Below are 25,623 nucleotides of genomic sequence, written 5' to 3' on the forward strand. Positions count from 1 at the left end.
TAACCTCAAGGAGAAAGTAGCTCTCTGTAGAAAACTTCCATGGGCTCCATTCAGGGAATCTCCCCACGCATTTGGCTTCAGTGTCCACACCCTCTGCCTCCCCTTCCATTAGGACAAATAAAGTTCCTTCTTTTTTTCTCAGGATATTCTTTGTCTTGAAGTCAACTTCATCTGACATTAAGATGGCCACAGCAGATTTCTTACCTCTACTATTTGAATGGTATATCTTCTTCCATCCTTTTATTTTCAATATATCTGTGTCATGCTTTTAGATTGTGTCTTTAGGGATGCCTGGGTGGCTCAGTTGGTTAAGGTTAAGCATCCAACTTCAGCTCAGATTGTGATCTCACGGTTAGTGAATTTGAGTCCTGAATTGAGCTCCCATTGGGCTCTGCACTCACAGAGCCTGCTTGGGATTCTTGCTCTCTCCTCTCTCTCTCTGCCCCTCCCCTGCTCACTCTTTCTCTCAAAATAAATAAAAACTTAAAAAAAATTGCATCTCTAATTGACATTATGTAGTTGGTCTCACTCTCTCATTCCTCTAACCTCTTCTACTTTTGAACTGCAGTGTTTATGGGATTTATAGTAAACATAAAAATTAATATGTTGAAATAGCTGTATAAGTTACCATTTGTTTTGTTTGTCCAGTCTTTCCCCCCCATGTTCCTCCTTCCCTGCATACTTTGATGTTAATTATTTTTTAGAATTCCATTTGATATGTGTATTGGCTTTACATCTATACATATTTTCATCATCTCTATTTTTTTTTTTTTTAATTTTAAGTAGGCTCCATACCCAGTTGGGGCTTGAACTCATGACCCTGAGATTAAGAGTTGCATGCTCTACAACTGAGCCAGCCAGGTGCCACTATACATATTTCCATCATGAATATACAATTGGTATACGTAGTAAAATACACGACCTTAATTGTTTTCAGTCTATTGACAGGCTCTTAAAAAGAGATTATTGAGGAATAATTGACATGTGATAAACTGCACATCATTAAATTACACAATTTGATAGATTTTGACATATGCATCTGTGAAATGCCACCACAATCAGCCTAATGACCATGTCATCACCCCTAAAGTTTCCTCTTGCCCCTTGATAATACTCCCTTCTGCCCTGACCTTTTTGGACCCAGGGAACTATTGATCTACTTTCTGTCACAATAGAATAGTTTGAAGTTTGTAGATTTTCACATAGGTGGAATCAGAGAGGATGTATTCCTTTCTCTCTGTTTTCTTTCACTCCAAATTATTATTTTGAAATTCATACATGTTGTTCTGTATATCAATACTTCATGCCTTTTCATTGCTGAATTTCATAGCATAATATTAGTGTAAAAAGTAAGAGACTTACAAGATAGATCAATTCATTACCGCTTCCCATTCTTTTTGCAGTAGCTGTTCTAGGAATTGCCTATATACATGTTATAAACCACACAAACAATGTAACAATATTTGTATATATTTTTAAGAAATTAAGAGGATATAACAGTCCTTTACATTTGGTTCATATTTTCTACTTCTGGTGATCTTTCTTTCTTCCTTTCTCAACATGTACATTTCCAGTTGTTGTCATTGTTCGACCTGAAACCTTCATTCAGTCTTCTGGCAATGAAATGCTATTACTGTCTCCAAAATCACATTCATAGTCCTAATTCTTAAGCCCTTTTCTACCAATTTACTCTTTGACTTTGTTTTTTTTTTTTTTGTTCGTTTGAGAGAGAGAGAGCGTGAGTGCAGGAGGTGCAGAGAGAGAGGGAGACAAGTGGGCTCCATGCTGACAGCAGAGAACCCAATGTGGGGCTTGAGCCCACAAACTGTGAGATCATGATCTGAGCTGAAGTTGGATGCTCAGCTGACAGAGCCACCCAGGTGCTCTTTGACTTTGTTAATGACCTCTGCCACCTCTCAGGTTAGGAAACTTGGGCTACTGAACTCAATTCATCCCCTGCCAGTGTTATCATAATTGTTTCCCTCACATCAGTGTCACCTGCCACTTTCCTTTTCAGGCTGATACAACCTAAACACTTACCCTAACCACTAAGACATGTACCAAAAGCTCCTCAGGCCACATCTGAGTTCACACATCTCGTCCCCCATCCAAAGAGCAAACAATTTTATTTTCATAAACAAATATCTGTAATGGTGCTAGTGTGATCAGGGCTCACCCACTGAAAAGTTGACACCTGGCTCCTGGAGCTCATGGATCTGGGCAGTTCCTCTGGATGATATTCACTGACCTCTTTTCTATCCTCAACCTACCTGTCATATTTCCCACCACCCACATTAAATATACTCTACAACAGGACAAGATCATGTCAGTGTCAGTACAGAGAATTAGAGCCCAAGCCACCCACTCACCTGGGGAAGGCATGTCTTGAGCCTGGTGATCAACACTGTAGAAGGAGCATCAGTGACATGACATGGGCCTTCCTTTCCTTACGAAAGATCCAGGTCACAGGGAGCTGAGGCAGACACACAGATAACAAGGTTGACAACAGTGAAAAGGGCTTGGAGGGGTTGCCCAGGCAGAGGTGACAATGCCATGGGTGTAGGGACACTAGTGGACATAGAGGGGAAAGTCCACAGGAACAGGATCAGACAAGAGAGAAGTCAAAGTAATGGGCAGAGTAGAGGATAAGCCATTCTAGTTTGTGGTTATCTCTGCTTCTGGAGACCGAGGGTGTAGCCAGAGATCAACTGTGCCAACCTGTAGACGTGGGCTCATGGTTCGGTGTATGTATAAGAGAGGGAGGCAGAAAAACAGAGCTTGGCACATGTTAAGTGCTGTTTGTAAGTACATGTTGTGACTGGTATAAACATTAGCCACAAGTTGACTTTAATTAAAATCACATCCTCCAGGCCAGCAATATTATAACCTGGGATCTTGCAACAACTCTGTCAGAGTCCAAATACAGGTGAATAACATTCCCCAACACCATCGCAGCCTCTCTGGAGATGGGATAAGGTGAGGATGACGAGACCCCATGCTATTTTCCTTTAGTTATTTAGGTCCTTGATCTCATCTCCTCCACCACACTGTGAGCTCCCAGGACTAGGATAAACATGGGTCATTTGTTTCCCTCCCCAAGGGCCCAGACTTTCCCTGAGTAAAGGGCTTGTTAGCTGCTTGGCGGGTTAATAAGAACACCTTCTCTTAGGAAACAAAGAAGGTGAGCCTAGGGATGGCCTTGTTGCAATCCCTAAGGAAAGTTTCCAGGCTGCAGCACAGGGAGGGGACCCAAAGGGAGCCCTGTGACTTCTGTTGAGGAGACACAGGCAGGAGTTCCAAGAAGCTGAATGCAGTGCAGAGGGCTGGAGAAGATGCTGAACAGAAAGTGTTCTGCAGATGTCCAGTGTCTGGATGTGTGCTCATCTGTGCATGCATGACAGGGACCCACCCAGGCAGAGAAGAGACCATCAGAAATCAGCAGGCTGGACAAGGGTTGAGGCTTGCCCAGGTCTTGGAATTGTTTTTGCTCCCATTCATCAGAATGGATGAACTGCATAAAGGGATGCCAGCTGGTTATCAGAAGTTTATTATTAGAGTCTTAGTAGTTAAAATTAGCCCAAGTAAGGTAACTGTATCCCAAGCCATAAAGTTTAAAAGGTAGTATCAGATGATCCAACTGATACTCAGTTTTCTTAATTTTGATGACAATAATACCCAACACTCTTTAAATGAATACTACAAAGTTCAATTCCCAACAAAGTAAATTTAACAATGTCTACTATTTAATAAAAAATTACCAGACATCAAAAATGGCAAAAAAAAAAAATCTCCATAAACAGGAAAAATTCAATCAATAGAAACAATCAAGAAAAATAAGAGAAATAATGGAATTTAAATGAAGAACTTAAAACAGCTAATCTAAATCTTTTAATATTCTTCAGTGTATTAAATCTCCTGAATACGATCAGGAGGAAATGGCTGGTATTAAAAACATCAATGAAACTTCTAGATATTAAAAAAGTACAATGTCTGTAATTAAAGATACACTGAACGGGATTAACAGCAAATTAGATACTGCATAATGTCAGTGAGTTTGTAGACAGAGCAATAGGAAGACCCAAAATGAAACAAAGAGAAAAAATAAGGGAAAAATGAACAGATCCTATATTAGCTCTGAAATAGTATCAAGGATTTAACATACATGCAATTGGAGACCCAATAAAGGAAAAAAAATGGGCAAAATGTTTGAGGAAATAATGGTCAAAAATTTTCCAAATTGGATATAAATTATAAAGCCAAAGGTCTAAGAAATCCAACCAACTGCAATATAAAGAAAACCACACTCTGATGGTTAATTTTATGTGTCATCTTGACTGGATCACAGTGTGTCCAGATATTCAGCTAAATACTATTTCTTTGTGTGTCTGTGAGGGTGTTTCCATACGAAACTGACATTTGAATTGGTGGCTCAGTGAAGCAGTTTGCCCTCCCAAAGTGGATGAGCATCATGTAATCTTTCGAGGTCCTGACTGCTAAAGCTGTGATGTCCATCTTCTCCTGCCCTTGGAACTTCTGGTCCTTAGGCCTTGAATCTAAACTAGAATCTACATATTGGCTCCTCTGGTTCTCAGGGCTTCAAACTCTGACTGAATTAAACCACTTGCTTTCCTGGTTCTCTAGTTAACTGTCATCAGATTGTGAGACTTTTAAGCTGCCATAATTGGTGAACAGTCATCTGCAGCCCTCAGAAGCTTTTCAGAAGCTCCTGCCTCCACCTCAGGGAGCCCATACCAAGGGGCCAATACAAGCAGGTGGCAGCCACTGCCAGGGTGGAAACCATGTGGCCCTGTGACCCTCTCAGCATCATAGTGACCCTCTCAACATCCTCCCTGAGGATGTGATTTGTCCTCCCACACAGCCTCACAGAAGTGCCCACACAGCCCTCAGCAGTTAACAAAGGGCCCTGCAGGCTTTCTTCTCCTCCCCATTCTACACTTGAAGAAGCAGGGCCGCACCAGGGTCCCAAAGCTGGAAAGGAGCAGAGCAGGGCCACTGTGTCCAGCTCCAATATCAGAGCCCATTCAGCCTAACTGAGCTTCTGAGCCTCTGAAGCTCACAATTCCTACTGTCATAGAGAGAGGGAGCTGGAAGGAAAAGACCTAGAATAGAAGTGGGACCATTCTAGCACATGCAGAGTAAAGACGTAGCGTTAGGAAAGAGCTCAGCATTGGGTCCCAACTGATGTAATCCTTCCAACAGCCCAAGGACATGGGTGACATCTCATTACAGGTAGAGCTGTGGCCAGTAACTGGCCCCAGGTGACATAGTTCAGGTGAACGACTGGGATTCCACTCCCCTGCCACCTAATCAAGGTATCTTGATCATCTACTCCCAGAAATCTCATGGATCCTTGTAAACCTCTGTTAGCACCAAGGAATCAAAACCACAACGGTAGTGCATCATTTTGTACCTCTTAGACTAGCAAAGAATGAAAGTTTAGTGTAACAAGGGTAAAAGGAAACAGGCACAATGCATTCCTTTTTTTAAAATTGAGGGTTATTCTGTGGCTTAACATGTGATCTATTCTGAAGAATGTTCCATGTGTACTTGAAAAGAATGTGTATTCCACTGTTTTTGGACAAAATGTTCTGATATAGCTGTTAGGTCCACCTGGTCCAATGTGTCATTCAAAGCTACTGTTTCTTGTTGATTTTCTGCCTGGATGATCTATCCCCTGATGTAAGTAGGGTGTTAAAGTTCCCTACTATTATTGTATTACTGTCAATTTCTTCCTTTATGTCTGTTAATGGTAGTTACACGTATTTGGGTGCTTCCAAATTGGGTTCATAAATATTTACAATTGTTACAACCTTTTGTTGGATTGTTCCCTTTATCGTTATGTAGTGTCCTTCTTTGTCTCATTACAGTCTTTGTTTTAATGTCTGTTTTGTCTGTTGCAAGTACTGCTATCCTGGCTTTCTTTTTTTTTTTTTTTTAAGTTTTATTTTATTTTATTTTATTTTATTTTATTTTATTTTATTTTATTTTATTTTTGAGACAGAGAGAGACAGAGCGTGAACAGGGGAGGGGCAGAGAGAGGGAGACACAGAATCTGAAACAGGCTCCAGGCTCTGAGCTGTCAGCACAGAGCCTGACGCGGGGCTTGAACTCACAGACCGTGAGATCATGACCTGAGCTGAAGTCGGACGCTTAACCGACTGAGCCACCCAGGCGCCCCTACCCTGGCTTTCTTTTCACATTCATTTGCATGGCAAATATTTTTCCAACCCTTCACTTTCAATCCACATGGGTCTTTAGGTCTGAAGTGAGTCTCTTGGAGACAGCACATAGATGGGTTTTGCTTTTTAATCCATTTCAGTCCTTCTATGTCTTTTGATTGGAGCATTTAGTCTATCCACACTTAAAGTAATTATTGAGAGGTATATACTTACTGCCATTTTGTTACTTGTATTATGGTTGCTTTTGTAGTTCTTCTGTTCCTTTCTTCTTCTCTTTCTTCTCTCTTCCCTTGTGGTTTGATGGCTTCCTTTATTGTGCTTGGATTCCTTTCTCCTTGATTTTTGCTTATCTATTATAGGGTTTGAGTTTGTGGTTAGATTAGATTCATATATAATGTATAGCAGTCTATATTAATTGATGGTCACTTAAGTTTGAGCCCATTCTAAAAGCACTAAATTTTTATTACTCTCCCATCATATTTTATGTATATAATGTCACACTTTACTTCTTTTTATTTTGTGGATCCCTTGACTGACTTTTGTAGATATAATTGAATTTACTGCTTTTGTGCTTTAACTTCCATATTAGTTTTATAAGTGATTAATCTACTACTTGCATTATATATTTGCACTTACCTATGAATTTTTTTCCTTTTATAACTTTCTTACTTCTGATTATGAACTTTTGTTTCCACTCAAATAAGTCCCTTTAACATTTCTTGTAAGGTTGGTTCAGTGGTGATGAACTCCTTTAACTTTTGTTTGTCTGGGAAACCCTATCTCTCCTTTATTCTGAAGGATAACCTTGCTGGGTAGAGTATTCTTGATTGTGGCTTTTCTTCCTTTCCGTACTTTGAATATCATGCCTCTCCCTCTGGCCTGCAAAGTTTCTGCTGAAAAATCAGCTGATAGCCCTATGGGGTTTCCCTTGTATGTAACTGTTTCCTTTGCTGCTTTTAAAATTCTTTATCACTACTTTTGCCATTTTAATGATGTGTCTTGGTGTGGACCCCCTTGGGTTAAATTTGTTGGGGGCTCTCGGTGCTTCCTCGATCTGGATGCTTACACTTATGCATGTGTGATGTGAGTGTAAAACTGGAACAACTCTCTTTTGGAGAAGAATTTACCGATATAAAAACAAAATCCTAAAATCATTTTTTATATCAATACAAGTGTAATTACTATCATGACGTTGGAATTAGCAAAACCAAAACCAGTGTATAATCTAAGCAGCTACGCATAAAAGGGAAGAATAAAATAATCTTTGGTTCTATCATGCAATAAAATACCACTGTTTAAAAAATGAAGATAAATATGAATGTACTGACATAAAACGGCTAATGTAATTTGTTATTAGCTTCATAATTTTAAGAAGTGAATCTTAAATGCATAGAAAAAGGCAAGACTTATGGGAGGCTAACAGGCGTGTTTGGGCTTACATTCCCCAAACCATCAAATCTAGATTTTTGACCTTGTCTACGTAGGTCATCCTTACATTTATCCTGGAGTAATACAGCCTTACTAAAATAAGCCATTCATCATGCAGTGTAAACACAGGCCCTACCTAATATAAACTGATATTTTAAAAATAAATTCTGAAATATTACTGCTTTTCTGAAATTTTTGCTGATTTATTCAATGAAAACATTTACAATTTTATGATTTCTATAACCTTGATTTGGGTTTGTCTTTTTTTTTTTTTTTAACGTAAAAGTAACCTTGAAAAGGGTAATTGGCTGGAGTTTCCACTAACTTGGAAAGTAATTCCAAGTATGCATATATTTCCATAATAAGTGTCTTCAGGATGCACATCCTTACCAGTTTCATTCTCAAAATCAAAATCAAAATCAAAATCAAAATCAAAATCAAAATCAAAACAAGAGCTTCACACCAGCCTCCTAAACTAAGATAGATCTTGGGTCCTGCTGTATGATTATTGGTGGTTTACCTTGTGAGCCCTGTATGCATTCCTATGGATGGAAGTGACTGGAAAAAAATCGGTAAATTGCTCACAGTGGCCACTCAGGGGAACTGAATCAAAGGTAGGTGGGAAAGTTGCTTTTCTGTAAAAATTGATTGGAAAAATAGATACAGTTTGCATGTTTTAGAATTTAAACTGTTAACCTTAAATATAAAACTATTAGCTATTTTACCAGCAAAAGCTGGGTTTATTTGAGGATAACAGATAATTGCAATCCAGAACAAGAAAGCCAGGGTAAAACCATAGGCAGCTTCCCCCAACAAAGTTGGAGAATGCTCTTTTATAGAGGAAAGCAGGAAGTTGGGAAAGTTCTTATAAATGCAAAGACTACTGGAGTAAACTGGGAGCTGAAAGTATAGTGGCTGTCCATCAGTTGTGGCTCTCATTGGCTAGGCTGGTGGGCTGCCTTCCATCCTCCTACTGGAATAGTGAACTACTATCCACTTCAAGGTCTGTCTCTTCCTGTTGAGTCTGCAGTTAAGGAGGAGTGGTAGGGCATGAGAGTTTTTCTGGCTGAACCTCCTGACTCCGTTTTAGTGAGGTTTCCCTTTATTAATTTTCACAAAGCAGAGGCATAAAGAAAGGAAAGGGAAAGGAAGAGAAAGACCACATCAAGTCTTGCTAATGTCAACCTAAAATTGTCAAGAAGCAATAATTTAAGCAAAAGAATTTATTTAGGATCAAAGAATTGCCATTCGGGGCACACATATTTGGGTAACAACCCAATAATGTCCCACGAGGGAGCAAAAATTAGGGGTTTCTAAAGACAAGAAAAAGTTGTTTGTTGCCTACAAGAATTTTTATTGTGTTGAAAGACTTCCACTAACTCCATTTTTACCTCTGTCTGTACTTTCTAATTGATTAAATTCTTTCCAGCTTATCTTTTTCTGCCCAGCTTATCTTCTAACTCAGGCAAAAGACCCCACTGGCTAAGCATCCCATGACAAAAACCGATCTACCCCTCAAGCAATAAAGACTCCATGTGATTGACTCCAAGAAAGTGATGGACTTGACCTTTACCACAGGCATGAACATATCCACTAACCTTTGTCCCACATTTTCTTTACAGAATTTTCAGCACTTTGGGGACTGTTTTGGGGACACTAGTCCATTACCTTCCTAGTGTTGGGTCTCACTGAAATAAATTCCTTTCTTGTTTCACCACTCCCGGTCTCTCTGCCTTTGGATTTTGTTAGCAGGGAGTGGCTGAATCTTGCACCCTTGGGCCACAGCTACAGTGTTGGTGCCAGAAAGCTAATCTTGGCTAAACATAATTGGTTGCTAGGGCTATCAATAAGTAAAAGTCCTTTACTATAACAAGTTGTAGGTGTTCTTGCAGAATCCTTGGAATCTTTGCAATTTGCTCCAGTTAAAAAATTCATGGTTCTACCTAGTAAGGATTATAAGGAGGTGCATCTCCTGAAAGGCCTTCCAACTCCATTTTAAAGCCCCTTGACATAAGGGACTCCATTTTATTTCACCTTTCACACAGTGGAGTCTTCCTGGATTCTGGAATTCATTCTGGGGCAACCAGACCTGCTTGGGACCAGGATGCAGGGTGGGGGGGTGGGGGGTGGGGAGGGGTGTTAGTTCTTCTATGGGTCCAGGTAGGTTCTGCTGCCCAGAAGGCTGTTCCCCAGGGTCTGCCCACTATTGGTCCTGCCCTGACTTGCCTTTGCTGCTGATGACTGGGGCGAGCACTGCCACCACATCATGTCCCCCACTCCCCCTGCCAGCTCCTGGCCACCAGGCCCACCTTCCTGGGCCAGGAACCACGGTGGGGGCTCACCAGCAGCAGGACACTGAAAACGAGGAAGACAATGGTCCTGACGCCCCAAAGTGGAGGCCTGCCCCCCACCCTCCTGAGTTGGCAATGGCATCTGGACTCACCTTTCCCTGGGTGTCCAAGGCTGTCAGTGTGCTCTGAGTCCCTGCTGCTCCAAGCCTTTAAGGAGTGTTCTTTGTCCCAGCCACTCAGCCACCAGGCACCTGGCAGTCTGGAGCTGCCTCTATCCCCATGCACTGCTCTCTGTGGGTTCTATGTGAATGCCAGGAGCCCATTGGCCTCACCTACTTTCACACCAGTTGGTATTACCCAGTCAGTGTGGGGCCAATTGGAGGTGCTGCACCTTCTGGTCTGAGCAGGGAAATTAGGCTCCAGGTCAGCATTCAAGGCCCTTCCTGTTCTAGACCCCTTCCTAGGGCCAATGTCTCACCTGTTCATAAACCCTGAACTTCCTCCCTTCCTCTACCATTTTCTGCTCACTCTCAGCTTCTGCTCCTCATTGACCAGGTGCATGGATGTCACTTATCCAGAGTCACTTTGCAGCTCTGTCCCAGTGTGAGGCTTCTCAGTCAGAGGCTTGATCTTAGTATCTCAATAGGAGTTGCCTGGCATAAAGCAGATGGGTGACTGGAATGGACACAGAGGCAATGACTTGTGGGTTAGGAATTCAGATGGCCAGTAGGCTTTCACATCTCCCCAATCACCACTCTGCACATTTGGGTACTTCCAGGTCCATCATCTGCCTTTCAGGTTTTCATGTTCTCATCTCAACCTTACAGCACCTGCTTAAACAAACTGGAAAACCCACTTCAGCCTTTCTTCTGGATTTCCTTCCCTGTTAGACTGTTTAAAGCTCTTGGAATGTAGAACTGCTGGTGACTAACTGCCATATGAAACTCAGTGGGCCAAGAAGGGGAGTCCCCTCATGGGTCAGTCTCTACCAGTTGTCCCCACTCAGCGCTCTGCTGGGCCCAAGTTGGTGGGGGTGGTGGGGTCCAGTATTCTCAAAGCCACACAAGTCTAGATCCTGCTTTTGTAATGCTCACAGAGTGATTTAAGGGGTGGGCAGGGGGTAGGAGAGAAGGGAACCCAAGGAAGCTTCCAGCTCCACTCATATCAGTTTTGTGTGTCCCAGGATAGTAGAAGTTCAAGTTCGTTTTTCTTTACACATTTATCCAGTTGTTCCAACATCATTTATTGAAAAACTTTCTTTCCCCATTGAATAGTCTTACCACCTTTGTTGAAATTCAATTGACCATCTATACGGTCCATTCCTGGACTCTGTATTCTGTTCCATTGATCTATTATGTGTATCAATATAGCATTGTCTTGATTGCTGCCAGATATTTTTCTTAATCTATTGAGCTATTAAAGACTTGTGTCCTTTACTAAAATGATAAATCAAATTGATGGATTTACATCAATGATGAGTGAATAAAGAAGATGTGGTGTGTGCTCGCTTCGGCAGCACATATACTAAAATTGGAACAATACAGAGAAGATTAGCCTGGCCCCTGCACAAGGATGACACGTAAATTCATGAAGCGTTCCATATTTAAAAAAAAAAAAAAAGATGTGGTGTATATACATATATATACAATGAAATATTAATTTGGCCATAAAAAATGAAGTTTTGCCCTTTGGGATGACATGGATGGAGAGATTTTCACTTGCCAATATGTCCTTTATACATATTGCTAGATTTGACTTGATGACACTTTCCTAAGGATTTTTTTGTGTATCTCTTGTGAGGGATATTGGTCTATACTTTTCTCTTTCTGTAATGTCTTTGCAAGGTTTAGGTATCAGAGTTATGTTGGCCTTATAAAATAAGCTCAATTTTCTTGAGAGTTGTAGAAGATTGGTATTATTTCTTCCTTGCTTTCATTAAACGTTTGACAGCATTCACCAATGCCACCAGCTAGACCCAGAAGTTTGTTGTTTTTGTTTGGAGGAGTGTGTGTGAGAGAGACAGCGGGGGTAAATTTTTAATAACAAATTCAAATACTGTAATAGAAGTGGTGCTATTCACATCTTCTATTTCTTTATGTGTCTATTTTGACAAGTGAAGTTTTGAAAGGAATTCGTTATCTAAGTTGTCAAATATATTGGCATAAAGTTGTTCACACTATTCCCTTGTTGTCTTTAATGATCATAGTGATATCCTTTTTTTTATGCTGATTTTGGTAATTTGTATTTTCTCTTTCTCTTGATGAATTTTGTTAGAGATTTATAAATTTTATTAATCTTTCAAATAACTATGCTACCTATGTTAATTTTCTTTGTTTTTCAGTTTATTCTGTTTTTTACTTCATAGATTTCTTCTCTTTATTACTTTTCTTCTACTTATCTTAGGCTCACTTTGCTCTTCTTTTTCTAGCTTTTTAAGTAGCAAACTAGATAACTGATTATATTCCTTTCTTTACTAATTTAAACATTCACACTCTGTAAGACTTGCTCTAGCTGCTTCCCATAAATTTTAATACATTACATTATCATTATCATTCAGTTAGAAATACTTTCTAATTTCCATGTAAGTTTCTTCTTTGACCCAAGGGATTATTTAGAAGTATGCTCTTTATGGGGCGCCTGGGTGGCTTGGTCGGTTAAGCGTCCGACTTCGGCTCAGGTCATGATCTCACGGTCCATGAGTTCGAGCCCCGCATCGGGCTCTGTGCTGACAGCTCAGAGCCTGGAGCCTGTTTCAGATTCTGTGTCTCCCTCTCTCTGCTCCTCCCCTGTTCATGCACTGTCTCTGTCTCAAAAATAAACGTTAAAAAAAAAAAAAAGAAGTATGCTCTTTAAACTCCAAATATGCTGGTCTTTTATTTATATCTTAGTGCTATTGATTTCTAATTCAGTTCCATTGCAATCAGAGAATGTACTGTGGTACAATTTTAATTCTTTTAAACTTGAGACTTGCTTTATAGTCTAAATATGGCTTACCTTAGTGAACGTACTATGTGCATTCAAAAAGAATAAACATTCTACAGTTGTTGGGTATAGTGCTCCATAAATGCTAGTAGGATCAAGGTGATTGATGAATTCTTCACATCTATGACTTTATTAATCTTTTTTCTGACAAGTTGTTTTATGAATTGTTGTGCAAGGGGTATTAAAAATCTCTGTGACTGTACATTTGTCTATTTCTGCCACTAATTCTGTCAATTTCTGCTTCACGTCTTTACTCTGTTATTAAGCACATATATATTGAGTGTTACGTCATTCTGATGAATTGACCCTTTTATGAGTATTTATCCCTCTTTACCTTTGCTAATATAGGCCCTATATTGAATCTACTTTATTTGGCATTAAGATAGCGACACCAAGCTTTCTTATGCTTACTGGTTGCACTGTATATCATTTCCCATCTTTTACTTTCAATCTATCTGGGACTCTGTATTTAAAGTGTGTATGTTTTAGACAGCTTATAATTTCAGCTTGCAATTTTTTTTCAGAGAATTTCAGTCATGTAATTAGTGTTTATTCTAGTTACATTTATTGTTATGGCCATATTTGGAAAATATGATCTGCCATAATTTTTCATTTTACCTTTTTCATATATATATGTATATATATATATATATATACACACACACACACATAGATATGTATATATGTATGTATGTATGTATGTATGTAGTGAGAGTGAGAGAGTGCATGTGCAAGCAGGGAAGGGGCAAAGAGAGAAGGAAAGAGAGAATATCAAGCAGGCTTCGTGCCTAGTGCAGAGCCTGATGTGGGGCTTGATCTCACAACTGTGAGATCATGACCTAAGCTGAAATCAGAGTCTGACGCTTAACCAGCTGAGCCACCCAGGTGCCCCTTGCTTTTTTCTTAAAGGATATTTTCACTGGATGTAAATGAATAATGGGGCAATAGGGTTTTGTTTTGTTTTGTTTTTACCACTTTGAAGATTCTGGGCTTCAGGGTTTTTTTAGTCAGTTTTCACTCTTCTGAATGCAAAAAAATTTTTTTCATGCACAAAGTTTTCTCTTTGTCATTGACTATGATGTGCATAGGTGGTATTTTCTTTATATTTATCTTTCTTTGGGGTTTTCTGAGCTATTTGAATATGTAAATTGATGTTTTTCACTACATTTGATAAAACTGCAGCCAATTTTTTCTCCTTTGTTAAGCCATTTCTTCTAAGTCTCCAAATTCATATATATTGCATGATATTGCCCCCCCCCCCCCCCCAGGTCACCAAGACTCTGTTCCTTATTATCTCTCAATTCTTTTTTGCCTCTGTTCTTCAGATTGAATGGTTCCTATTGATCTCTCTTCAAGTTCAGTCATTCTTTCTTCTGCAATGTTCAAACTGTTAATAACATTCAACTAAATTTTTCATTTCAGATAATGGAATTATCAGTTCTAAATCTTCCTTTTGATTCTTGTTTTATACTTGCCATTTCTGTGCTGAGATATTCTATTTTCTAATCATATTGACAATCTTTTCTATAGACTGAACATATATTTTTTTTTTAATTTTTTTTTAACGTTTATTTATTTTTGAGACAGAGAGAGACAGAGCATGAACCGGGGAGGGTCAGAGAGAGGGAGACACAGAATCTGAAACAGGCTCCAGGCTCTGAGCTGTCAGCACAGAGCCTGACGCGGGGCTTGAACTCACAGACTGTGAGATCATGACCTGAGCCGAAGTCGGCCACTTAACCGACTGAGCCACCCAGGCACCCCTGAACATATATTTTAATATCTCTTCCTAGGGGCACCTGGGTGTCTCAGTTGGTTAAGTATCCAACTCTTTATCTTGGCTCAGGTCATCATCTCACGGTTTGTGAGTTCAAGCCCCATGACAGGCTCCTTGCTGACGGCGTGAAACCTGCTTAGGATTCTGTCTCTTCCTCTCTCTGCCCCTCCCCTCTTCTCTCTTGCTCTCTTTCTCAAAATAAATAAACTAAACTAAACTAAACTAAAATCTCTCGCTAAAAGCGATTCTATTATGAATCAGAGTTAAGAACCACTGGATAGGAATAAACTCAATCTGGAAGGAAGAGATATATAATGGGGAGTATCAATAGCAGACAATGCTAAAATGTTTATTAGCACTGCACATAATAACTTTATAAATATTTATTAAGCATTGATTATATACCAGGCATAATATACAAAGATGAAAATATGCTGTACTTGCTCCAAGGGACTTGCAATCTAGTAGGAAGACAGTAAAACAACTATAATAAAATGTGGTATTGACGTGACATATTAAAAATGCTCAGGGGCTGGGGCGCCTGGGTGGCTCAGTCAGTTAAGCGGCTGACTTCAGCTCAGGTCATGATCTCGCGGTCCGTGAGTTCGAGCCCTGCATTGGGCTCTGTGCTGACAGCTCAGAGCCTGGAGCCTGTTTCAGATTCTGTGTCTCCCTCTCTCTCTGACCCTCCCCCGTTCATGCTCTGTCTCTCTCTGTCTCAAAAATAAATAAACATTAAAAAAATTTAAAAAAAAATGCTCAGGGGCGCCTGGATGGCTCAGTCAGTTGAGCGTCCAACCTCGGCTCAGGTCATGATCTCGCAGTATGATCGAGCTCTGCATTGGGCTCTGTGCTGACAGCTGAGAGCCTGGAGCCTGCTTTGGATTGTGTGTCTCCCTCTCTCTCTGCCCCTCCCCTGCTCATGCTCTGTCTCTCTCTCTCTCTCTCTCTCTCTCTCTCTGTGTCAAAAATAAAAATAAACATTAAAAAATTTTTTTAAATGTTCATATCACAAAGGAATTTTTTTTTGAGAAGAAAAAGTAGGATAATCAGGAAGAAGAATGTGGGAAAGGAGAAGGGAAGAAAAATGAACACAGCAATGTCTCACACTTTATTTATAAAGAAGTCTTAAAGGGGGGGTGTCTGGGTAGCTCAGTCAGTTGGGCATTGGACTCTTGATTTCATCTTAGGTCATAATTCCAGGATTGTAGGATTGAGCCCCACATCCTTTCTCTCTCTCCCCCCACTACCCCTGTCCCGCACTATCTATAAAAAAAAAAAAAAAAGTCTTAAGAGAAACCCAAAAACAACAGAGGATATAAAGATAAGGATAAGAAAGAAAATTATAGCCTCTGACACCAAAAGCTACAGCAAACAGTAAACACATTCTAACTCCTAGCCAGATAAAAATAAAACCTCACACTAAAGGCCTATTTAGCTCAGTTCCTTTTACCCAGTATATCATGTTCAGTTTTCAACAAAAAAAATCAAATACAGCATATTAAAAGACAAAAAACAGCAAGAGTTTGAAGAGATAGAGCCAGCACCAGAATGAGAGACCAATATGGCAGAGATGTTGGAATTGCCATACAGGAATTTAAAACAACTATGAATAATATGCTAATGATTCTAGGAGAAAATTGGACAAATTGCAAGAACAGATGGGAAATGTAATCAGGGAGATGGAAACTAAGAAAAAAATTAAAAATAAGAAATACTGTTATAGAAATGAAGAATGCCTTTCATGGGCTCATGAATAGACTGGATATGACCAAGGAAAGAATCTTGGTTGAAGAAATGTCAATAGAAGCTTTTAAAACCAAAGCAACAAGAGGAAAAAAAAAAAAGAATGAAAAGGCCAGAATGGAATACTGAAGAACTGTGGGACAATTAAAAACAGAGTACAGGGGCGCCTGGGTGGCTCAGTCGGTTGAGCGTCCGACTTTGGCTCAGGTCATGATCTCGCGGTCCATGAGTTCGAGCCCCGCGTCGGGCTCTGTGCTGTCAGCTCAGAGCCTGGAGCCTGTTTCAGATTCTGTGTCTCCCTCTCTCTCTGCCCCTCCCCTGTTCATGCTCTGTCTCTCTCTGTCTCAAAAATAAATAAACGTTAAAACAAAACAAAAAAAAAAAAAAAACAGAGTAACATACACATAATGGAAATACCAGAAATAGAAGAAAAAGAAAAGGAACAGAAAAAATATTTGAAGCAGTAATAACAATAGCAATATAATAATAATAATAATAATAATAATAATAAATATTAATTTGGGAAACAAGTTTTCCCAAATTAATGACAGATAGCAAACCACATACCTAGGAAATGCAGAGAACACCAAGCAGGATTAAAAAAAAATTCTATGTATAGGCATATCATACTCAAACTGCAGAATATGAAAGAAAAAATATTAAAAGAGGCCTGAGGGAGAAACTGTCTAACCTATAGAAGAGGAAGATAAGAATTATGATGACTTTCTCTTCAGTAACCATGCAAAGAAAAGAACGTGGAGTATAATATTTAAAGTGTGAAAGGAAAAAACCCACCAACCTAGAATTTAGTATCCAGCAAAATTATCCTTCAGAAGAAATGAGAAATGAAGACCTTCTCAGACAAACAAAAATTGAGAGAACGTGTTGCCAATAGCACTGACATGCAAGATATATTTTAAAAAATTCTTCAGAAAGAACAAAAATGACTTAGGTCAGAAATTCAGCAGTAATGGGGGCCTGGGTGGCTCAGTGAGTTGAGTGTTTGACTCAGGTCATGATCTCACAGTTTGTGAGTTTGAGTCCCACATTGGGCTTGCCACTGTCAGCGCAGAGCCTGCTTTGGATCTTCTGTATCCCTCTCTCTCTGCCTCTCCTCCACTTAAGCATGCTTCTCTCTCTCTAATAAATAAACATTTAAAAAAATCTCTTCATAAAAAAAAGAAGTTCAGCAGTAATGATAACTTTTTAATGAGTGAAATAAATGAAGGCAATGTTACGAAGGATGGGAGGGAGGAAATGGTACTACACTGCTATACTTGCTGTACCTGTGAAGTGACAAAGTGTTATTTGAAAAACAACTTGGACTAATTTTAAGTGAATATTGTAAACTTAAGTGCAACTACTAAAAAAAGTAAACAAGTAAGTAAAATATATGCTAACAGAGGGTAAAAAATGAAATCACATAATATGCTCAGTGAAACTCACAGAAGCCAGGAAAAGAGTAGAAGTCAAAAACAAGAAACAAAGAACAAAGGCAATGAGTAGAGAACAGTAACAAATATGGTAAATGTTAATCCAAGCATATGAACAATAATTTAAAATGTCAGTAGTCTAAATACACCAGCTAAAAGAGACTATCAGGGTGGGTAAACACAAACAACACCCAACTATATTATGTCTTCACAAAAAAAGAAAAAGAAAAAGAAAAAAGAAAGAAAGAAAGAGAAAGGCAATTTAGACACAGAAAAAATAAAAGCATAGAGAAAAATACATCATGCTAGCACTAACACTTGAAAGGTGGAATACCTTTATTAAATTCAAACAAAGCAGACTCCAAGTTAAAGAGGCAATATATGACAAAAAAAGGTCAATTCTCCAAGAAGACATGACAATCCTTAATGTGAAGCATAATGTCATATGTGAGGCAAAAACTAATAGAAATGCAAGAAGAAATTGATGAAGCCACTATTACAGTTGAATTTCTCAACAGCCCTCTCACAGTAATGGATAGATCCATCAGGCAAAAATCAGTAAAGACATAGCTGAACTCAATAACATCAATAAACCGCATCTAACTGATATCTATACACTACTTGATCCAACAGCAAAACATATATTTTTATCAAGCTCACGTGGACATTCACCATGATAGACCACATTCTGGGCCATAAAACATCCTTTAGCAAATCTGAAAGAATAAAAATCATACATACCTGCTTTCAGACAATGATAAAATGTAACTAGAAATCTATAACAGAATGATAGATGGAAACCCCCAAATACTTGGAAATTAAACAATAACCTCTAAATAACACATGGTTGATAAAAAAATTAATAAGAGAAATTGAATATTTTAAACTCGTTGTAAATGAAATAAAATGTATTAAAATTTGTGGTATGCAGCAAAAGCAGTGCGTAGAGGGAAATTTATGGCAATGGCTGCAGATATTAAAAAGAAAAAAATCTAAAACAATAGAATAAGAGTCCACCTTAGGAAATGAGAAAAAGAGGAGGAAATTAAATTCAAAGTAAGAAGAAAAAAATAAAAATCAGAGCAAAAATCAATATAATTGAAAATAGGACATCAACAGGGGAGCCTGGGTGCCCAGTCAGTTAAGTCTTGATTTCTGCTCAGGTCATGATCTCACAGTTCATGAGATTGAGCCCCGTGTCAGGCTCTGTGCTGACAGCAGAGAGCCTGCTTGGGATATTGTCTCTCTCTCTCTCTCTGTCTCTCTCTCTCTGTCTCTCTCTCACAGTTCATGTGATCGAGCCCTGTGTCAGGCTCTGTGCTGACAGCAGAGAGCCTGCTTGGGATTCCCTCTCTCTCCTCTCTCTCTCTGTCATTCTCGAAATAAATAAATAATCATTTTTTAAAAAAGAAAATATAACATCAATAAAGAATATCAACAAAACCAAAGCTGGTTCTTTGAAAAGATCAATAAAATTGACAACCTCTAGCTACACTAACTTATGAAAAAGAGGGGGAGGTTGGGGAGGTGGGAAAAGAGAAAGAGGGAAAGAAGACACAAATTACAAATATCAAAAAAGGAAGAAGGGCTCTAACTACTGATTCTAGAAGCATTAACAAAATAAAAAAATGTTTTGAACAATTCTATGCCCATAAGTTTGATAACCTAGATAAAATGGACCAATTTCTTAAAAGACAAAATCTACCAAAACTCACACAAGGAAAAATAGAAAGTCAAAATGAGCCTATTTCTATTAAAGAAATTGGATCAATAATTAATAATCTTCAAAAACAGAAAGCAACAGGCTCAGATGGGTGTAATGGTGAATTCTACCAAACATTTAAGGAACAACTTATACCAATTCTCTACAATCTCTTGCAGAAGACAGAAGCAGAGAGAATACTTACTAACTCATTCTATGAGACCAGCATTACCCTAATATCAAAATCAAACAAACATGTTACTAGAAAGGAAGACTACAGAACAATATCTCTCATGAACATAGATGTAAAATTTTTCAAAAAAATATTAGCAAATTGAGTTCATAAGCTTATAAAAAGAATTGTACACCATGACAAAGTGAAATTTACTCCAGGTATACAAGGCTGGAGCAGCATTTGAAAATCAATTACTATAATCTATCACATCAGCAGGCTAAGGAAGGAAAATCCTATGATTGTATCAACAGATTCAGAAAAAAACATTTGACAAAATCCAACACCAGTTCATGATTAAAACACACACACACACACACACACACACACACACACACACACACACACAAACTCTCAGCAAACTAGGAAGAGAGGGGAACTTGACAAAAAACATCAACCAAACAACCTACAACTAGATACTTTCCCACTAAAATCAGGAACAATGCAAAAATGTTCACTTATATTCAACATGGTACAAGAAATCCTAGCTATTGCAATAAAACAATAAAAGGAATTGAAAGGTATACATATTGAGAAGGAAAAAATAAAATTTTCTTTGTTTACAGATGACATGATTGCCTACATAGAAAATCTGAACAAATCAATAGAATCAGTAAAAGAATCCCTAGAAGAACAAGTGATTATAACAAGGTTGCAGGATATAAGGTTAATATTAAAAGTCAATTGCCTTCTTCGATACCAACAATGAATACATGGAATGTGAATTAAAAACACAATTATCACTGGGGCACCTCCATGGATCAGTTGGTTAAGCACCTGACTTCAGCTCAGGTCATGATCTTGTGGTTTGTGAGTTTGAGCCCTGCATCAGGTTCTGTGCTGACAGCACAGAGCCTGGATCCTGCTTCAGATTCTGTGTCCCCCTCTCTCTCTGCACCTCCCCCACTCACACTCTATCTCTGTCTCTCTCTCTCAAAAAACAATGAATAAACATTAAAAACTTTTTAATAAAAAAAATACAATACCATTTATACTAGCAACTCCCCCTAAAAGAAAATACCTAGATATACATCTTAAAAAAACAGTATGATCTACATAAGTGAACCTACAAAACTCTGATGAAAAAAATATAAAAGCCAAATAATAGAGAGATATTCTATGTGCACGGATAGGTAGACTCTATATTGTCAAGATATCAGTTGTTTCCAATTCAGAAAACACAAAGACCTAAAGGAAATCAGGAAATCAATACATGAACAAAATAAAAATATTTACAAATAAACAGAAATTATAAAAAGATCAGTATACACAAAACACCACATACAGAAGAATACTCAAAAACACAAGGTACATTCTCCATGATAGACTATATGTTAGGCCACAGAACAAGTCTTAATAAATTTTAAAGACTGAAATCATACAAAATATCTTTTCTGATCACTTGAAAGGACACTAGAAATCAATAGCAGAAGGAAAACTGTAAAATCCACAAATAAATGAAAATTAAACAACACAATTTTAAACAATCAATGGGTCAAAGAAGAAATCACTGGGAAAATTAGAAAATATCTTGAGACAAATTAAATAAAAGGCACAATGTATCAAAACTCATGGGATGCAGTGAAAGTGCTAAGAGGAAAATTTATAGTGGTAAATGTTTATAGTAAAATATTTTTACTATATTTTATTACAAATATAGTAAAATTTTATAGTAAATTTATAGTAAAGTTACTATTACTATAAACATTAGGATCTAAAATCAATTTTCTAACTTCACACCTTAAGAAATTATAAAAGGAAGAATTAAGCCCCCCAAATAGAAAAAGAGTAGAAATAGAGAAACATTAAAAACAAATCATCAATGAAACCCGAAATTGATTCTTTGGAAAGATCAACAAAGTGGATAAACCTTTAGCTAGACTGACTAAAAAGAGAGAGAGAGAGGACTCTACCAAAATTAGAATTAAAGTGGGGACATTAGATTATAAAGACATAAAAATGATTATGAGTACTATGAAAAATGGTACACCAACTAATTGGATACATAGGTGAAATGGACAAATTACTAGCAACACAAAACCTGCAAACATTAATTTATTTTAAAAAATTGAAAAATTGAATACACTTAGAACTCGTAAGGAGACTGAATCAGTAACCAAAATCTCCAACAAAGAAAGGACCTGGACCACAAGGTTTTACTACTGAATTCTACTACTCAAGGCAATCTACAGATTCAATGTGGTTGTTATCAAAATCCCAATAATGTTTTTCACAGAAACAGAAAAACCCATTGTAAAATGGATGAAATTTCAAGGGGCCCCAAATAACCAAAATAATATTGGAAAAGAAGAACAAAGTTGGAAGATTCATAGTTCCTGATTTCAAAAATTACCACAAAACTACAGTAATCAGAACAGGGTGGTACTGGCAGGAAAAGACATATAGACCAATGGAATAGTGCATCAAGCCCCCCCAATAAACCATCATTTATACTGTAAAATATTTCAACATAAGTCCTATGATCATTCAATGGGGAAAGGACAGGCTTTTCAATAAATGGTGCTGAGCAAGCTGGATATCCATGTGCAAAAGAATGAAGCTGGACCCTTACCTTACACCATATATAAAAATTAACTGAAAATTGATCAAAGGCCTAAACATAAAAACTAAAACCTTAGAAGAAAATGGGAAAAACTTCATAACATCGGATTTAACAATGATTTCTTGGATAGGACACCAAAAACACAGATAACATAAGAAAAAATAGATAAATTGACTTTATCATAATTGAAAAAAAGTTTTGCAGCAAAGGACACCATCAATGGAATGAAAGTACAACTCACTGAATGGGAAAATAACAGATGTGCAAATCATATATCAAATAAGGGGCTAATATCCAGAATACATTTTAAAAAATAAAAAAACTCTTACATCTCAACGATTAAAAAAACCCAATTTTAAAAGTGGTTAAAAATATTAAAAACAGGGGCGCCTGGGTGGCTCAGTTGGTTAAGCGTCTGACTTCGGCTCAGGTCACAATCTCGCGGTCCGTGAGTTCGAGCCCCGCGGCGGGCTCTGTGCTGACTGCTCAGAGCCTGGAGCCTGTTTCGGATTCTGTGTCTCCCTCTCTCTCTGACCCTCCCCCGTTCATGCTCTGTCTCTCTCTGTCTCAAAAATAAATAAACGTTAAAAAAAGTATTAAAAACAATTTTTAAATTTATTTATTCCTTTTAAGTAGGTTCCACGCCCAACATGGGGTTCAAACTCACAACCCCAAGATCAAGAATCACATACTCTACCAACTGAGCCAATCAGGTGACCCCCAAAATAGATAAAGAACTTGAACAGACATTTCTCCAAAAGAGATACACAAGTGCCAATAAGCACATGAAAAAGCCCAGTATCACTAATTATTAATAAAATGCAAATCAAAACCATAACAATGTACCATTTCATTTCTATTAGGATTACTATTATTTAAAACAAACAAAACAAAATAACAATGTTGGCAAATGTGGAGAAACTGGAACACTTCTGTACTGCTGGTGAGAATGTAAAATGGTTGTAGACACTATAGGAAATAATGTGGCAGTTCCTGAAAAAATTTTAAAATAGAATTATCATATGATACAGCAATTCCACTTCTAGGTATACACCCAAAAGAATTAAAAGCAGGAACTGAACAGATATTAATACACCCATGTTAATAGCAGTATTACTCACATAAGCAAAAAGGTGTTTCAAATATCCATGAACAAATGAATGTATAAACAAAAACACACAATGGGATGTTATTTAGCCTTAAAAAGGAATGAATTCTGACACACGCTACAACGTGGAAGAAACTTGGAGACATTATGCTAAATTAATAAACCACTGGTAAAGACAAATACTGTCGGATTCCACTTATACGAGATACCTAAAGTAGCCAAATTCATAGAGAGACAGAAAGGAGGACTTTGGTTATCAAGGATGTGGGAGGAAAAAATGGGTAGTTACTGTTTAATGAATATAAAGCTTCAATATGGAGGATGAAAATAGTTATGAAGATAAATGAAGGTTCTGGTTGCGCAACAATATAAATGTGCTTAATGCCACTGAAATATACATTTAAAAATGGTTAAAATGTTAAATTTCATTTGTGTACATTTTACCACAATTTTTAAAAAAAATGATGAGCTCATACAGGAGTAGGTTGGGCTTCTAATCCAATATGATCACTGTCCTTATTATAGGAAGCCGTCCTTATGAAGACGCAGAATATAGGGAGGATGCCAAGTGAAAATGGAGGCAGAGATCAAAGTTATGCTACTGTAAGCCTAGGAACACCTAGGGCCACCAGAAGCGGAAGAGGCAAGGATGGATGATCCCTTAGAGGCTTCATAGGGAGCCTGGCCCTACTACTACCTCAATTTCAGACTTCTAGCCTCCCAAACTGTGAAAGAATAAAATTCTATTGTCTTAAAGGAAAAAAAAAAAACATATTTCCATGAGAGTCAGTAAATACTGTATATAAATATGTACAGCTTCTTACCTTGCCAGCAAAGTTATGGACTGGATGTTTGTGTCCCTCCCCCAAATTCATATGTTGAAGCCCTAACCACAATGTGATGGTATTAGGAGGTGGGGCCTTCGGGGGTGATTACGTTTAGATAAAGTCATGAGGGTAGAGCCCTTGTAATGTGATTAGTGTCCTTACAAGTAGTGGACGAGACACCAGAGCTCCCTTTCTCCATTTGCAGACACCAAGGAAAGGCCATGTGAGCACAGAGTGAGAAGGCAGCTGTCTATGAGTCTGGTAGAGGGCCCTCGCAAAGACTCAAATCTGTCAGCACTTTGATCTTGGAACTCCTAGCCTCCAGCAGAGTTAGCCACACAGCCACCCAGTAATACTTTGTTACAGCAGCCAGAGTAGACTAAGACAGTGTCTACTTTAGAAAAAGCCACATCATGAATCAAGCTGATTGCTGGCACTGCACCATGTGAAGTTGCTTACACTTCCTCTGAGACTGCCAAAACTAAAAAGTAGAATACAAAGAAAATAAACGGTATAGCTACCTATATAAATACTGTGTCTAAAAGGTAAACCCAAAACAAAGTATGCAAAACAGCTGAAGATTGTGAGCTGTCACACCTGGACCTGTTCCTTAGAGGTCTGGTGTACAAACCGTTAGTGATTTAGACCAAGACACAAGGATCCACCTTTTCGAAATATGGAAAAACATTCCCAGTCAGGGAACATGTGGTGATAACCAGAACCAGCTTTTATGTTGGTGAATACTTCTCTCTTCTCTCCTCCCACACCATTCCATTCCTCACTTCTTAAAGGTTAATTTTCTCACTTCTCAAAGGATGAACGTAGTCCAAGTGGAAAGAACTCATTGGCAGTTTCATGTCTGAAGTGTAAAATTCCATCAGGGTTCATGTGTTGGATGGGTATCTGTTGTTGAGTGATTGTTTCTGGTAAGGTGGCATAAGGATGGTTCAAGACTTTTTCAGAGATATTTACTTTTCCTGTTTATACTCTACTAGTCTGTACCTTGCTTAAAGAGGTGATTTTATGGTTCTGACTCTGTAATTCCACAGAGCAGTGAATCATGCTGAATGTTTTTAGGCCAGAAAATGATTGCAGGAAACGCCCTGTTCATTTTCCTAAGCACTGAATTATAGGAAATAAAAGATTTCTCCCAGAACAGAGCAGTTTTAGCTTCACAACAACATTGAGTGAAGGTACAGAGTTCCCATATACCTCCCCCTACACACACACAGCTTCCCCACCTATCAACATCCCACACCAGAGCGGTACTATTTGTTGCAATCAAAGATCCTACATCAACACATCATTATCAACCAAAGTCCATAGTTTACATT

General features: G+C 38.2%; 1 long non-coding RNA gene and 1 other non-coding gene across 7 annotated transcripts in view; one reads left to right on the top strand and one right to left on the bottom strand.

Annotated features, from left to right (window-relative positions):
* Positions 1–25,623, bottom strand: part of LOC132691697 (uncharacterized) — a 56,025-nt gene that overhangs the window by 12,614 nt on the left and 17,788 nt on the right. For 5 of the 6 annotated variants that reach the window (XR_014137632.1, XR_009615954.3, XR_014137633.1 and 2 more), the window contains 2 exons: positions 6,414–6,550; positions 2,370–2,473 (listed from right to left, as the gene is read on the bottom strand). This is a non-coding gene — a long non-coding RNA (uncharacterized LOC132691697). Of the gene's footprint in view, positions 1–2,365; positions 2,474–6,413; positions 6,551–25,623 lie in introns of all 6 variants that reach the window. The other variant, XR_013555051.2, reaches the window with a different exon arrangement.
* On the top strand, positions 11,420–11,526 carry LOC132693390 (U6 spliceosomal RNA). The gene has a single exon (XR_009616776.2). It is a non-coding gene; the product is annotated as a U6 spliceosomal RNA (small nuclear RNA).

The sequence above is a fragment of the Panthera onca genome, chromosome B1 (genome assembly GCF_046562875.1).
Source record: "Panthera onca isolate mPanOnc1 chromosome B1, mPanOnc1 haplotype 2, whole genome shotgun sequence".
In the NCBI taxonomy this organism is placed as follows: Eukaryota; Metazoa; Chordata; class Mammalia; order Carnivora; family Felidae; genus Panthera; species Panthera onca.